Here is a 17,076-nt window from a genome sequence, read left to right as displayed (position 1 = left end):
TTTTCCTAACATCCTTTGAGGTGAAAATGCTGTTTTTCCTAAATGTATTTTCAGTGTTGTACTTTTTCTTTTGTGCTAGGGATTAATCCTAGGGCTTCTTAAGCACTACGTAGGCACTCTACCTGATCTGCATCCCCAGCCTTCTTTCCATTTTTATAGGAAATGTTAGTGGAGCACAGTGGAAAATAACACCTCCTATTTTATTTTCTGTTGTTCCTGTCCTGGGAATGGGCAGTCTTTGCCTTTAACCTGATTAAAATTCAAAAGAGAAACTGAAGTCAGAGTGAAGTGTACAGCTGTTTTGACTGATTAGTCTCACCTCTTATTTCCTATCTGATTCTTTTTTCCCTATTTCCTGAATTAATTAGGCAGGCTGTTAGTTTAAATTTTAACTAAAAAAATTAAAATTTAAAATCACATAATTCTACTTGGAAAACATTACCATAGATCTTCATTTTGTACTTTGCTTTGTAGGATATAGCATTAAGTTTTCCCTGCCTTTCCTCTGAAAGGAATCTAAAAATGATTTTGCTTTATATCATGAAAGCAGTATCATTTATTGAACCAGGGAATAAAATTAAGAAATGCAGGAGAGGTTGTGAAAGCTTCCATTAGTAAGGTACACTTCTCTATAAACTACTTCCCTTACATGAATTATAAAAATATGCATGCATACATCTCAGATCTGTACAGAAATAAGGATTTTTTTCCCTAGTTTTTTAAGTTAAGGAATGCAGCATTTTTTCAAGTAATCATCCTTTCTATTTAAAACATTGTACATTCTTTGAAAATTCAAAGTGTCACTTGCAATATAAAGCCAATACCCTGCCTCCCAACCACTTGTCAATCTGCGCTCTGCCCACCTCTTACATTACAGGAATTTCAGGCCTCCCAACCAACTTGTCAATCTGCACTCTGCCCACCTCCTACGTTACAGGAATTTCCGGCTTATGCTGCCGCCATTTTCCTGCTTCCCATGTTATGTCTTAACATGCTAGATAGCTATTGGTTCATCAGTCAGCTTGCAAGTATTCTCCTCTGCTACTGGTTCCTTCCAGCCCAGGAGATTCCAATATCTGGGAGAAGCTACAGGCCATCTTCCCTTTTTTCCTTTCTTTTCACCCTGGAGCAGACGTGTTAGTTGTCCGCATAATAAAGTCTCTTGCATCCACAGTGCATTTTTCTGGGAGCTATTGGCGAGCCGCAACTGAGATGAGTGAGCGGGTGGCAGTTCAGAGGGAGCGTGCAGTGGCAGCTAGAATGGCTGTGGGTCCCAAGCTGCCTTATATCTGGTGCCGAAACCCGGGACGGGTCCTTCCGATAACTAAGCAAGCAGAACCCCATCCAAATGTCCCAGTGCCCACAGATACAGGCTCACCTTTTATTTACCTGGACGCCCAGTTTTCTGCATGCAACACTGGACTCCAAATTGGTGAGTTCCCCTTAGGCAGGTCCCCTAGACCACTTAAACACACCTCTGCTGACCTGAGAAGAGACTGTTGAGTATCCAGGACTCTTGAGGCTGCTGAGGAGTGGGGGTACCTCCAGCCACGACTTTCAAAGTTACAGTTGGTCCCTATAAGTTGGTCCCAAATAAGTTGGTCTTATTTGCCGGATGGATTCCTGATTTTATGGTGCTGAGATTCTCTTTCAGGGTTTGAGGCTTATTTTCTCGTCACGCTCGAAATCCTGGCCAGGTCCTCAAACTCTCTCGGCTATTGCCTGGTAGACACTGGTACTGTGTGATGACCAGAACTGTGTCTCATTGCCTAACACGTGGTCGTGGGATGCCCGATCACTAACTTAGGTGTTTCTCAGTCTTCGCCATGGGATCTAGGACTTCCACCCTGGCAAACTCACCCCTAAGATGTTTATTAAACAATCTCAAACACCTTCACCTGTTCCCTGAATTAGAGCCAAACTGTCCTTTAGATAGTAAATCAGAATTGTCTATTCATGACACCTTAAATTCTAGCTTTATACTAGGTATAATTATATGTATAATTATACTAGGTATAATTAAGTACATATTTGGGCAACCTGGTGAATGGAAAGAGACTTTCCCCCTTCATGTTTTTCCTTTATTTTGTTCCAAAACTAATCTCTGCTCTCCTCAAAAACCTGAACACGTTCTCTTGGCTTCTCCTCCCCCTTTTAACCCTTCTTTCTCTTCTGAGTTTGATCCAGCTGATGAATCATCTCCTTACAGGCCTCCTACTGCAGAAGCCCCTGTTCATTCCTCTCCTTTGCCTCATTCTGTTTCTCCTTCTGCTCCTCCACTCAGTCCACCAAGTCCTCCCACCATGCGGTCTTGTGCACGTCCTAGCTCCTTTACAGGAGATGGCTGGCGTGGAGGGAGTAATCAGAGTCCATGTCCCCTTTTCACTGTCTGATCTGTCTCAAATAGAGAAGCAGCTAGGCTCCTTCACCACCAACCCTGCAACCTTCATTAAGGAATTTCAGTACCTTACCCAGTCTTATAACCTTACCTGGCATGACATTTACATGATCATGTTCAACACCCTAACCCCTGAGGAGTACAGGAGGGTTTGGGAACAGGTGTGCAATTATGCAGATGAGATTTATCAATCATCCCCAACCCACCCCATTGGAGCTGACCAGATAGGGCGCCCCTATGGAAATATAATACCGAGGCTGTGTGTCTATGGCGGGATGAGTTTCAAACCTGCATCCTTGCAGGTTTCCAAAAAGCCGCAATTAAACCCTTTAACTATGACAAACTTCAGGAAGTAATACAGGACAGAGATGAAAACCCGTCAGCATTTCTAAGTCACCTTACAGAGGCCATGCTCAGGTACACTAACTAGGATCCTGAAAACCCGGAGGGATGGCAGCTACTTATGACTTATTACTTTTTCCAAAGTTACCCTGACATAAAGGTTAAATTGAGGCAGTTGGATAGGGGGCCCCTTACCCCACAGCCACAGGTTCTAGTAGTAGCATTCAAGGTTTATAATGGAAGGAAAGAAAAAAAACAAAAATTAAAATACCAAATGCTGGCCAAAGCCTTTCAGCCAGCTAGACCTGCCCAACTGTCCATGCTAGGGGCTCCCAAGCTCCCAGAAGACCTCCAAGCTCATGCCTCAAGTGCAGGCAAGAGAGCCACTGGGCATGAGCCTGCCCCAACCCCCGGCAGCCCCCAAGTCCTTGTCCATAATGCCACCAACTGGGACATTGTGCAATGGATTACCCTGGTGCTCAGAGAAGTGCCAGGTCATCCTTGGCCCCTCCCTCTGGTGCCTTGCAGGGATTGGCAATGGATGAATGAAGGGGCCTGGGACTTCTGCACTCAATGACCATCACCACTCTGGAGCCCCAGGTGACCCTTATGGTGGCAGGCAGGCAGATCCCTTTCCTTATAGACACTGGAGCCACATTCTCAGTGCTGCGGGAGTTTTGGGGACCCACTTCCCCTGCCAAATCCTCTATTGTCAGGGTAGAGGGAAAACCATATAACCCCTTACAAACCCCTCCAATAAGCTGCCATATAGGACAAATTGGCTTTAATCATTCCTTTTTAATAATTCCTTCATGTCCCATTCCCCTTCTGGGAAGGGACATCCTAACCAAATTGGGTGCCTCTTTTTCCTTCTCACCCACCATGCACCTCAGCCAAGACTTCTCTGCTGTTCCTCTCCTTATTACTCTACAGGAATATACTGCTCAAACAGAGTCCTCATATCCCCTTCCTCCCTCCCTGGTTGACCCCAAGGTCTGGGACACTCACACACCCTCTGTAGCTACATGCTCACCTGTACTCATTCATCTAAAGGACCCCAACAACCTACCCAGCCCAGGCCCAATATCCCCTTTCCCAAAGGAGCCTTATAGGACTTCAACCAATCATCCAGGATTTAAGGCAGAAAGGCTTCCTGCGCCCTGCCAACTCACCTTATAACACTCCCATCCTGGCTGTTTGCGAAGCCTAATGGATCTTACCGTCTAGTGCAAGACCTCCGCATCATTAACTCAGCAGTGGTCCCCATCTTTCCCATTGTGTCCAATCCTTACACCCTGCTTTCTTCTATCCCTTCTTCCAGCACATACTTTCCAGTGCTAGATTTAAAGGATGCATTTTTTTTTTACTGTCCCACTTCACTCTGATTCACAGGATCTCTTTGCTTTTACTTGGACTGACCCTTTCACTCTAGTTTCTTCTCAGCTAACCTGGGCAGTTCTCCCACAGGGTTTCTGAGACAGCCCCCATCTCTTTGGCCAAACACTATCTTAGAATCTTGTCTCTCTCACATTCATTTCCTCCTTTCTCTTACAGTATGTTGATGATCTTCTTCTATGTAGTCCCTCTCTTGAGGACTCCCAAAGGGACACAATTAAGCTTTTAAACTTTCTGGCTGACAGGGTTTACAGGACTTCTCCAGCAAAAGTGCAACTTTCCCAGCCTCAGGTTGTTTACTTAGGTGTCAGCCTCTCACCTGGATTTAAGGCCATCACTGTAGAGAGCAAAGCATTAATACATGGCATGTCCACTCCATCCACCAAAGAAGAAATCCTTTCATTTCTGGGATTAGCAGAATATTTACGATCCTGGATCCCCAATTTTTCCATCCTGGAAGCTCCCCTATATGAGGCTTCAAAGGGTATTCCCACCGAACCACTCCTCAACACAGTGAAAGCCCCTTTCCAGATCTTAAGGAAAGCCCTTCTTCCAGCCCCAGCCCTACACCTCCCTGACTTAACCAAACTATTCTACCTGTTTGTCTCTGAGAAAAATGGGTTCACCCTGGGGGTCTTAGGACACATGTTTGGTCTCACTTTTGGACCAATAGCATACCTGTCAAAGAGGTTAGACCCCACTATAAGGGGCTGGGCGCCATGTCTTAGAGAATTAGCTGCAGCATTTGTCTTGATTCAGGAATCAAAGAAACTTTTCTTTGGGGCTTCCACTGAAGTGCTCTCACCTCATCATCTGTCTAAGCTTCTTACTTATAAAGGTCTGCAAACGCTACCACACTGTCAGGTGTTGGCCTTGCAAACTGCTCTTATCGAGGACTCTTCCATTTCCTTTAAAACATGCTCTCCTTTAAATCCAGCCACCCTCTTACCCCTGCCTTCCAACATACATGCTTCTGCAACCCATAGCTGCCTTGAGACCCTGGAAGAGTTACTCTGCTGCCCCTCTAACATCCAGGAAGGGGCTCTATGCAACCCTACTTTCATATGGTTCACTGATGGAAGATCTTTTCTCCATGAAGGGGTCCAATGAGCTGGATATGCCATTGTCTCTCTTAAAAAAGTGATAGAGTCAGGACCACTCCCCACAACACCACCAACCAACAGGCAGAACCAATTGCCCTTACCCGCACATTCACCCTTATAAAGGGAGAATCCCTCACAGTCTAGTCCCTCACGACTCCAGATATGCTTTTCACATCATCCTCTCTCATGCTGCTATCTGGAAAGAGAGAGGCCTTCTTACTACAAAAGGAAACTTCATCACCAACTCTAGTTACATTCTAAAACTCCTTGAGGCTATTCGCGTCCCAGCAACTATAAGCCTTGTACATTGCAGAGCCCATCAAACAAATCAATTATTCATCTCTTCAGGTAATAACAAGGCAGATGAGGAGGCTAAAAGGGCTGCCCTCTCATCCATGCCAGCCCCTATAATGGCTTTCCATGATCCCTTGCCTCCACCACCCCCAACATGGAAATACATTCCTACTTCCATTGTCTGTTTCACCCCAACCTTTCTTCACTCTTACAATTTGCTAAAACTCATCTGCAACTATCCTCCTCTGTTATCTCATTTCTGAAGGAACTCTCCTCCTCATGTGAAGTCTGCCTGCAAACAAATCCTACAACTGTCAGGCCCCCCATTTTTCCGACTCACCAAGCCCGTGGCACCATTCCAGGGGTAGACCAGCAACTTGATTTCACTCACATGCCCACAGTAAGAAAATCTAAATACCTATTTGTTATGATAGACACCTTCTCGGGATGGATTGAAGCCATCCCCACCTCCAACAAAAGGGCAATAATTGTCTCTAACCTTCATCCTTCATGAAATCATTCCTCACTTTGGAGTGCCTACTTCCTTCCAGTCAGATAATGGACCTGAATTCATTTCCCAAGTCACCCAATGACTTGCCAAGGCTCTCGGGGTCCCTTGGCATTTCCACATTCCCTTTCACCCAAAGTCATCAGGCAAAGTAGAAAGAGCAAACCGAACTCTTAAAAATGTTTTAACTAAGCTCTCTTTAGAACTTCACCTCGACTGGGTTAAACTCCTGCCCCTTGCTCTTCTGCATCTTCATTCACTCCCAAAGAAACCAACTAATATTTCCTCTTTTGAGCTAATGTACGGTCATCCCATCCTGCCCCCTGGGATAGTGCCCCTTCTTCCCTTCTTCCTTCTCAAATATCCATTCCTCTCCTAAATCACATTTGAGCATTTCTATGGTGTTATGCTGACTCCGGCTACTCCTGTGGGACCCCTTTGTCTCAAACTGAAGATCATGAAACCCTACACCCTTTCTCCCATTCCAGAAATTGGAAACCAGACATCTGAAATACCAGACAACCACGCCCAGCCATGAGGACAGGATTCCTGTTTGTAATTTTCCTAACCACTGAATTTTTTTCCAATAGAATGCCAGTCAAAAAAGGGGAGCCCCCTGTCTTTTACTTCCATGTCAACTAATCAGCTTGTATTACAGAAATATCAGAATCTTACAGAAATCGGAGCCCTGCTATAGTTATGCCCCAGAGGAACTATCAAGTCCCCAACTCTTCCTGCCATGATGATCTCTCCCCTGAATCAGCTCTACATCCACACTCAGCAGGAAGTAATTATAGAAGACTGACCTTCATCCATGTACCCAAAAAGAATTTTATAAAATCAAAAATGGGGGGATGTAATATAAAGCTGATACCTCACCTCCCAACCACTTGTCAATCTGCACTCTGCCCGCCTCTTATGTTACAGGAATTTCTAGCTTATGCTGCTGCCATTTTCCTGCTTCCCACATTATGTCCTAACATGCTAGATAGCTATTGGTTCATCAGTCAGCTTGCAAGTATTCTCCTCCACTACTGGTTCCTTCCAGCCCGGGAGATTCCAATATCTGGGAGAAGCAACAGGCCATCTTTCCTTTTTTCCTTTCTTTTCTTGGAGTGGACGTGTTAGTCGTCTGCATAATAAAGTCTCTTGCGTGAGACCTCGTGTCCACAGTGCATTTTTCTGGGAGCTATTGGCGAGCCGCAACTGAGATGAGCGAGCGGGTGGCAGTTCAGAGGGAGCGCTCAGCGGTGGCTAGAATCGTTGCGGATCCCAAGCTGCCTTACATCACTTAATTTGAAACCATAATTTTCCTTTCTGAAATGTCATCTTTTGCTTTTGGTTTCTTATTCAAAAAACTTTTTTTTTTTTTATTTTTAGTGGTAAACAGTCCTGATACACTGAGGTTTGAAAAGAGGACTTATTATTTTATTTGTAAAAACCATTCATACATAAATTATGTCATAATATATATGAGCATTTGGCTGTTTGCTATATATGAATTTGTCAAGGTGAAAGACCTCTACAATGAAAACAGCAGAACACTAAGAAAGAAATTGAAGAAGACATTAGAAGATGGATACATCTTCCATGCTCTTGGATAGGCAGAATTAATATCATCAAAATGGCCATACTACCAAAAGTATTACAGATTTAATGCAATTTCTTTTAAAATCCCATGGACCTTCTTCAGAGAAATAGAAAAAGCAATCATGAAATTTATTTGGAAAAATAAGAAAACCAGAATAGCCAAAGCAATCCTTTGCAAGAAGAGTGAAGCAGAAGGCATTACAGTATCAGACCTTAAATTATAACAAAACATTAAACATTATAACATTAAACATTAAGACAAAAATGGTATAGTATTGGTGCCAAAACAGACATGTAGACCAATGGTGCAGAACAGAAGAAACAGGGACAAAGCCACATGAATACAGTTATATATAACTAGACAAAGGTGCCAAACACATCCCCTGGAGAAAAGATACCTACAGAACAAATGGTGCTGGGAAAATTGGCAATCCATATGTAAAAAGACAAGTGAAGCAAGTATCAACCCTATCTCTCACCTGCATGAAACTCAACTCAAAGTGGATCAAATAATAGATGAAAGGCACTAGAACAGCAACCCTGCACCTAATGGAAGAAAAAGTAGGCCCAAATCTCCACCATATCAACTTAGGACTGACTTCCTTAAGAAGACTCCTAAAGCTCAAGAAATAAAATCAAGAATCAATAAGTGGGATGGATTCAAACTAAAAAGTTTCTTCACAGTAAAAGAAACAATGTGAAGAGAGAGCCTATAGAACAGGAGAAAATTTTTATGTCCTGACCTAAGATAGAGCACTAATCTCTAGGGTATATAAAGTATTAAAAAATAAAACTTAACACCAAAACAATTAATCCAATCAATAAATGGGCAAAGGAACTGAACAAACACTTCACAGAAGAAGAAATACAATTGATCAACAAATAAGTGAAAAAATCTTCAACATCTCCAGCAATTAGAGAAATGTAAATCAAAACTACCCTGAGATTTTATCTAAGTCCAGTCAGAAAGGCAATGCTCAAGAATACAAGCAATAATAAACATTGTGGGGATAAAGGTGCACTCATACATTGCTAGTAGGACTCTAGCAAACAGTATGGAAATTCCTCAGAAAACCATCATTTGATCCTGTTATCTACTCCTCAGTTTATGCCCAAAGGACTTAAAATCACATACTACAGTTACACAGCCACATCAATGTTTACAGCAGCTCAATTCACAATAGCTAAACTGTGAAACATACCTGGGTGCCTTTCAAGATGTATTGATGAAGAAAATGTGGTATATATACACAATGCAATAATACTCAGCCTTGAAGAAGAATGAAGTTATGGCATTTGCCAGTAAATGGATGAAACTAGAGGATATCATGCTAAGTGAAAAGAGCCAATACCAAAGAACCAAAGGCCAAATGTTTTCCCTGATATGGGGATGTTAATTTACAATAAGGGGGGTAGGGGAGAGAGAAAACTAGAGGTATTTTGGATTAAACATAGGTTAGTGAAGGAAGGGGAGGGCATATAAGGTAGGAAGAATACTAGAATGAATTGAACATTGTGACCCTATGTTTAAATGATTACACAACTGGTATAATTCTACAACATGTACAACCAGAAAAATGTGAAGTTATACTACATTTATGTATGATGTTTCAAAATGCATTCTACTTTCATGTATAACTAATTAGAACAATTTTTTTAAAAAAGAAGGAATCTCATAATCAGACAGTGGTGGCCTTGACTATTAGCAGCACCCCAAGGAGGGTAATGACCAGAGTAGAGCCTGAGCAGAAGAGTGGATGATTGAAAGAATACAGGTATCCTTACTTCCTGTGACCCCCACAATTCAGATGGGCCTCAAGGAGCCACCATGTAACCTTTCAGGACTTTCTGAATTGGTCCCTGGTATCCACAGCCTGGGAATGCCTGCTCCTTTCACTAAGAAATCCTGCTCGTGAATTCATTGTATAGTTGTTACAGGGCCAGTCTATGTGGATACATGACCCTTATGTGTTTTTATCAAGTAAAGTTTGCCAATAATCTGATATCCACATTCCAGTCTTGGAGAGGTTCAAGATGCTGACCACAACAGGGAACAGTGGCACACAGGCAGATGACAAGAGAAGGTCCTATTCTTGTTTTAACACTAACACTCTCACAGAACTTTTCTCTAGAAGAAATAAAATGTTTGCTTTAGGTTCTTCTTTAATAACCTAAAGCTTTCCTGATTTTTTAAAGAACATGTATTATTAGTTTTATAATGAGAGAATAAAACAAAAAAAAATGATTTAAGATAAAGATCCTTTAAAAATGGTGTCTGATACCTGAAAGGCACCTGAAAAGGTGCGAACATAGTGTTATTCCAAGAGGTCCTAAGACAAGATGTGAGCTTTCTCCCAGCTATTCAAGTGATGAAGGGCAGAAGATAACTGTAGCCCATGAATTCTAGCCAGTCTATGTAACATAGCAAGATCCATTTCAAAAAATTACTATATAAGGAAAAAAAAAAGAACTACCAACTATTTAAAGAATAATTTATGACATTAATTACAATAATCTAAAAGGTATAGAAGAAATATTTGCTAACTGGATGTATTTTCAGAATACATACACATAAAATTTTTTCTTATAAAGCAGAAGATAAAAATAGATGATTCTATGACTGTTCAAAGAGATAGCTTTACATAGACTCAGATAAAAATAAGACTGGACTGGAGATGCAGCTTGGTGAGACAACAGTTGCCTTACATATGTAAAGTCCTGGGTTCAATATCCAGCAACCAGAAAAAGAGAAACAAACAAATGACAACAACAAAAAAGGGCAGAAAGAGCACACATATTTGTGTCAGTCAATTTCAATCAAAATTTGAAAGAATATGCTTGTTTCTCGAAATCATGACAACAAATGAAAAAATCTGTAACTCCAAATTATAAATACATATTTAAGGGAAATAATGAAAAAAAAATGTTTGCTATCAAGTTTACAAATTATATTTAAAATAAATAACCCAGGTGGCTGTCAGTGGATGACTGGGTAAATAAATTACTATATATACACAATGGAAATTTGCTTGCCATAAAGAAGAATAAAATTGTGGCATTTGCTGGTACATGGATGGAACTGGAGAACATCATGCTATGTTAAATAAGCTAGACTCAGTCAACAGTTCAATGAAAATAGAGGAGAGATCAGTAGAGAGAAGAGGAGGATGGAGACATGGGAAAAGGTAGGAATGGTGGAATATAATTGACTAAATTATGTCATGTACATATATGAAAATACTATGAACTTTGCCTTTATATATTTCTATAAAGCAATAATTTAAAAAAAAACTATAAATAAATAGGAGAAAGACCAGTAGAGTAGAGGAAAGTGAACAGCAGAGAGAGAAGAAGAGAGAAAGAGCAAGTACCAGAGACTGAAGTAGAGCAAATTACATTTCATGCAAGAATGATTGTGAAAAGAAATCCCAATAGTATATACAACTATAATGCAGCAATAAAACATAAAATATACCTTAAAAGATAAAGCTATTCATTTCCTAGCTCATTTATTGATGGTATTGGCTTTTTGGTGTTAGGTTTTTTGAGTTCTTTATAGATCCTGGAGATTAATGGTCTATCTGAAGTGCATGTGGTAAAGATTTTCTCCCATTCTGTAGGCTTTCTCTTCATACTATTGATTGTTTCCTTTGTTGTGAAGTAGCTTTTCAATTTGATACCATCCCATTTATTAATTCTTGATTTTATTCTTGCACTTTAGGAGTCTTGTTGAGGAAATCAGAACCTAAGCTGACATGGTAAATATTTGGTAAATATATTACCATATTTGGTAAATACTTTTTCTTCTGTTAGGTGCAGGGTTGCTGTTGTGCCTAAGTCCTTGACCCACTTTGAGTTGAGTTTCATGCTGGATGAAAGATAGGGGTTTGATTGCATTTTGTCACATATTCATTGCCAATTTTTCCGGCACCATTTGTTGAATAGGCTATCTTTTCTTCAGTGGATGTTTTTGGCACCTTGTGTAGTAAAAGTAAAAGTTAACTGTATTTATGTGTTTTTTTTTCTCTGTGTCTTCTACTCTGTACCATTGGTGTACACGTCTTTTGGTGGCAATACCATGCCATTTTTTTTACTATTACTCTGTAGTATAGTTCAAGGTCTGGTATTGTGATGCCTCCTGTTCCATTCTTCCTCCTAAGGATTGCTTTGGCAATTCTGGGTCTTTTATTTTTTCAAATGAATTTCATGATTGTTTTTTCTGTCTCTCTGAAGAAGGTCATTGGGATTTTAAAATGGATTGCATTGAATCTGTAATACTTTTGGTAGTATGGTCATTTTGACAATATTAATTCTGCCTGTTGAATAGCATGGTAGATCTTCCCACCTTCTAAGTTCTTCTTCAATTTCTTTCTTAGTGTTCTGTTGTTTTTATTGTAGATGTCTTTCACCTCTTTTGTTAGATTGATTACCAAGTATTTTATTTTTTTAAAGAATATTGTGAATGGGGTAGTTTTCTTAATTTCTATTTCAGTAGATTCATCACTGATGTACAGGGACACATTTGATTTATGGGAGTTGATGTTATGTCCTTGCTGAATTTGACACTTCACAGAAGAAAAAAATGCAATTGATCAACAAATATATAAAAAAAAATGTTCAACATCTCCAGCAATTAGAGAAATACTCTAAGATTTCATCTCACTCCAGTCAGAATGGCAATTATGAAGAGGAAAAGCAACAATAAATGTTGGTCAGGATGTGTGGAAAAGGTACACTCATGCATTGCTGGTGGGACTGCATATTGGTACAATCATTCTGGAAAGTGGTATGGAGATTCCTCAGAAAACTTGGAATGGAACCACCATTTGGCCCAGCTATCCCACTCTTTGGTTTGGTTTATACCCAAAGGACTTAATATCAGTGTACTACAGTGATGCAGCCACATCAATGTTTATAGCAACTCATTTCACAATAGTTAATCTATGGAACCAACCTAGGTGTGCTTCAAGAGATGACACTCCTTATATCATCCTATGTGTCACTGATCAGTTTATGTACATTCTAAATTACTGCTCTGACATTTCTTCTGTGTTGTCAATAAATTACATTACTGAATTATTTTTGTTTGCTTAGGGCACTTTGTTCTCTTGTTTTTTTCATGTTGTTTGTTTGTCTGTCTGCCTGGAAGTGTGGATCTGAGGCAGTACAATTTCTACCCTGTAGACATATAGTGGCCCTGAAGGTTTCCAGTACCTCACCTTTAAGTGGGAGACCAATATTAAGAATACCCACTCCAAACAATACATAACCTTAAACCAACTAGCTCCTATTAAGATGTCTATAGTTTTGTCTCAATGAACAGAAATGGTGTGTTCAATTATTTCCTATGATATATACAATGAGTTTGCAAAAGTGTTTACAATTTCAAATCATGGACAAGAGGAAATAAAAGTGGGGTAGGATGCAATATTTATGAGGAAGAGGGAGAGAAGATAGAAGTAAAATATTATTGGAAGAGTGAAAGAATTAATAGAGGTTGGCTGTTAGCAGGAGAAGTAATAGAATCTAGGGAAAAATATGAGAGGAAAAATACATATAAATTGAAAATTAAATGAAAAAGAAAATCCTAAAAAGTAAAAATAAAAAAATACACATAAAAAACTGTAATATACTATTCAGACATCCAAGTCTTCAATAACCCAATGCATGAAAAATACTTGATTTTAAAAATGATAGAGATGTGAGAGGGAAGGGGAAAAAAGGGGGTAGATCCTGATGAAAAATTGAACAAATGTTTCCATTGAAGTTCAAAATTTTCTCAGCTTCCATTCATAGCAGTTGAGCAGGGTTGTCTGCCATTTGATGCTCTCTCCTCACTTAGGATGGTTGGGGTTGCTGGGTGAGAGAGTTCTGGAGGTGGAGTTCCTTGAGGCAGGTTGTGTACTTAGGTATGCTCCAGTCTCATTGCTGGGTGTCAATTGGACTAGAGATTTTAAGTCAGCACACCTCCAGGACACAGCAATTTCTTGTCCACTTTGGAAGACTGCACCACAGGAATCTCTTTGGGTTCCAATTGTGTGGTGTAGGAGCCTGTTCTTATCCCATTATATTGCCTGCAGACTCCAGAGTTCCTGGTCTCTGGTTCAGTCTCCAAACTATGTCTCTCTCACCCCCTGATTCTCTCACCTCCTGACTGGGAATTCACTTTGAATTCCCGGCAGTTCCTGAAAGCAGCTGGATTAGAAGAGGAGTGTGAAGCCCAGTGGGTTTCCGAGACCAGTATTCCCCTGTGTAATCCTCTCTCTGTTTGACTTTCTCTTAGTCACTTTGGCACACTCTCTGTCATGCAGCATGTGTTTGCCCTGCTCATTTTTAGGGTCAGACTCAGCTCTGCCAGTAACTGGCTGCCACAGCTGCCAAACCCCAACACCTCAGCTGCAAAATGATTCCTTTCCCTGTCCTCTGCTACAAGCTGCCAAAAGAGATGGCAGCTTCTCTCCAGTACTCAGATACTGTGTAGCAGAGTTTACTACTTTTGGGGGCACTGTCCCTGAGTTCTCTGTACCCTGACATGCCTCAGTCTTCCCAAGAATAGGGGTTCTTTTTATTCCTTTGTTGCTTTAGTACATTCATGTTGAGAAAGTTCTGGTTTGTGCCTCCAGTCAGTTGCAGCTGTGTGGCTGGCTGGGCATATTTCCCCTTATTTTATTATACAAGATCTCCTGAGTCCCTGATCTGTTTTGATGTCCAGTATTAAACTCCAGTAAATTCCCCCCTAATTCTTTATCATTCACTCACCTTGTTGAAAAGCTTCCTATCTGCTTTTCTTGGTTCACACCATAGACCCACCAGGGAAGTGACTCCTCTCTTATGCCATCTTCCCAGTATTAATGAGATCCATTTTGGTCAGGCCCTCCAGCATTCTAAGACTATATATAGGGATCGAGGTGTTGGAAAGCAGCCAAGAAGCAGCCAGTTGACCATTTGTCATAGAAGAATTGTTCTCTTGGAAAATAGACAATGAGAAAGATAAATTGAACTTCTAGTTTCAAATCTAGACAGAATAGAAACAGGGACAAGAGCCTAAAGGAAATTGAGCAATGCTTATAACTATAATACAGAAAGAAAAATAGTGATAAAATCATAAATGTTTAAATACATTATCAAATAATTAGACTGAACAATAAACACAATGATAATAGTAAATTAATTAAAAATGAATAATGGCAAATTTATTAATTAATGCTTTTATAAGTCACTTCTTAAAAATATTAGTGTTTTGCAGCTTGACAGGTCTATGAAAACTGCAGAACCTCAAAATGTAAGGAGAAAATTTTACTCGTAGAATTTGAGGGATACTTCCTAAGTGATATTCTGAGAGTGATAGATCAAAACAAGCATGTCTATAGCCTGCCTTAGACTACTGTAAATTCCATGAGTCTTTGCAATAATCCTGAACATTTGAAATGAATATGGTATTATAGGAAAGTTTCAGCAGCCACAACTAGAAATGTTCAAATTATATAATGATTGACTCTGTTTGATAAATATCTAGGTATATAACCCCAAACTGAAAGAACCTAAGTAGAGCATAGGGAAAATGATTATTTTAGAATTATACATACACATGAAAGAAACATTTTCTTTTATAAGTTTTATGGTTTAATGTTCCCTACTTGTGAAATGAAAAATCTTATCATCTACCTTATATTTGGGGATTTGCAATAAAAAGTAGTTTAAAACTTTGAAACTTTATAGATTCTACTGAAATATATATTCAATTGAATATTAAGAGCAATGAAAGTGGGCACCCCTAATTTAAAAAAAATTATTAGAAATTCACAAAATATTTGTCTTTCTAAAAATTTATTCAATGTTTTAATTGGTACTTTATAGATATAAAGAAAGATGGAATATACTGTGGCATATACATATTTGTACATAATATAATTTGGTCAATTTCATCCTGCAGTTTTCCTGTTCCTTCTCCTTCCCACTTAATCCTCTTCATTTGCTCCTCTGGTTTCCCTTCTGTCATTATGGAATTCTTCCCTTTTTCCCTTATTTTTTTCTTATTTTGCTCTAACTTCCGTATATGAAAGAAGACATTTGAACCTTGACTTTTGAGTCTGGTATGATGCTCTTGAGTTCCATCCATTTACCAGAGAATGTCCCAATTTCACTCTTCTTCATGGCTGAGTTAAACTCTATATGTGTCTACTTACAGATACCAGAGCTGGTTCCATAACTTGTCTATTGTGATTAGTGAAAGCACGTTAATGTGCCTGTATCACTAGAGTATGTTGATTTTAGTTCTTCTAGATAAAAACCAAGGAGCGGGAAAGTAGGGTCATGTGGCGGTTCCACAGCTAGTCTTTTGAGGAGTCTCCAGAGCTTTTTCCAGAGTTGTTGTACTAGTTTGCAGTCCCAAGAATGTGTGAGTGTATCATTTTCCCCACATCCTTGTCAGCTTTCATCATTATTTGTATTCTTGATGACTGTTATTCTGATTGGAGTGAGATGAAATCACAAAGTAGTTTTGATTTAAATTTCCTTGATTTCTAGAAATATTAAAAACTTTTCCATATATTTGTTCACCATTTATATTAGTCCTTTTAAAACTAATAATAAAATAACCAACCCTTGGGTAATTTTTGTATTTTATTACATACACAACAAATCTGTGCCTGTTTTACACAAGAACACTTTGTGTTATGTTCTATAATCACTGTTGGACAATTGAGGAAATTAAAAACCAGAGAGTTGTGGAAATTATCCAAGATTATGTAAAAATTAAGCCATAGGCCATTTATTGGAAATCACATAATCTAATTCAAACACACTCACTCACAATGATAACTTGCTTCCTTGCAAAAAAAAAAAAAATGCTTTTACTTTATAAGCTGAATACTAATCTTATTTTCTAAGAAAAATTATCCTTTAAACTAAGGAATAGAAAATGATGCTGAAAATCAGGGGTTGAGTTTTATTTTCTTTCTTTAGAGGCTGTGGTAAGGCAGGTTGAACACTGATGTTCTCTCTGTCAGGGTGCCATCCAGTATAGATTTGATTAACCAACTTTTGCGGCAGAGATGACAAACTCAGTAAGTAATCAGACACTTTAAGTAAGGTGTCATTTCTACTCAATGCACATATATCAGAGGCCCCAGTTTCACAACTGTACATTTTGATCAGTACTTGTCTTGGATTAGCAAGCTCAATGTTGTCATGCAAATGTCCATTCTGAAGCTCATGATTGATTAAAAAAGAAATGTATAATTGTCTCTCATGGGTCTTTGGACCAACTGGCTCTCAGCTGACCTAGTGGTGTTTGACTGGGTTTACTTCCAGACATCATGGTAAGTCTGGTGTATTCAAGGTAGCTTTCCCCTCAAAACTAAATAATAAGATTATCTTTTTCTGCATGGAAGATCACCTTCACAACTGATCACCATACAGGAAGTAGAGGCATCAGAACAATGAAC

The sequence above is a fragment of the Sciurus vulgaris genome (genome assembly GCF_902686455.1).
Source record: "Sciurus vulgaris genome assembly, chromosome: 11".
Classification (NCBI taxonomy): domain Eukaryota; kingdom Metazoa; phylum Chordata; class Mammalia; order Rodentia; family Sciuridae; genus Sciurus; species Sciurus vulgaris.
This window is presented reverse-complemented; position numbering follows the sequence as displayed.